The sequence below is a fragment of the Phacochoerus africanus genome, chromosome 2, assembly GCF_016906955.1.
Source record: "Phacochoerus africanus isolate WHEZ1 chromosome 2, ROS_Pafr_v1, whole genome shotgun sequence".
NCBI lineage: Eukaryota > Metazoa > Chordata > Mammalia > Artiodactyla > Suidae > Phacochoerus > Phacochoerus africanus.
The window spans coordinates 111,825,309-111,825,898 of NC_062545.1; the positions used below are offsets into that span (position 1 = coordinate 111,825,309).

Below are 590 nucleotides of genomic sequence, written 5' to 3' on the forward strand. Positions count from 1 at the left end.
TTAGCTGGGTTATCTTTGCTCAGTCACCATTTGCCATTTTTAAAAATTAATTATTTTTTTGCCCTGTAATTTTTTAAAAATTATTATTTTTTAATAGTTATTTCCCCAATACATTATTATTTTCCTACTGTACAGCATGGTGACGCAGTTACACATACATGTGCACATTCTATTTTCGCACATTATCATGCTCTATCATAAGCGACTAGACATAGTTCCCAGTGCTGCAGCAGGATCTCATTGTTAAAAAAATATGGAACGATCACGAATTTGTGTGTCATCCTTGCACAGGGGCCATGCTAATCTTCTCTGCATCATTCCAGTTTTAGTATATGTGCTGCTGAAGTGAGCACCATTTGTCTTTTTTTATTTTTATTTTTTTTTTGCCTTTTTGCTATTTCTTAGGCCGCTCCCGAGGCATATGGAGGTTCCCAGGCTAGGGGTCCAATTGGAGCTGTAGCCGCCGGCCTACACCAGAGCCACAGCAACGCGGGATCTGAGCCGCGTCTGCAACCTACACCACAGCTCACGGCAACGCCGGATTGTCAACCCACTGAGCAAGGCCAGGGACCGAACCCACAACCTCATGG

General features: G+C 42.7%; 1 non-coding gene across 1 annotated transcript; it reads right to left on the reverse strand.

Moving 5' to 3' along the window:
- Positions 1-246: 246 nt before the first annotated feature.
- LOC125121640 (U6 spliceosomal RNA) lies at positions 247-353 on the reverse strand. Its single transcript, XR_007133528.1, has one exon. It is a non-coding gene; the product is annotated as a U6 spliceosomal RNA (small nuclear RNA).
- Between the last annotated feature and the right edge of the window lie 237 nt (positions 354-590).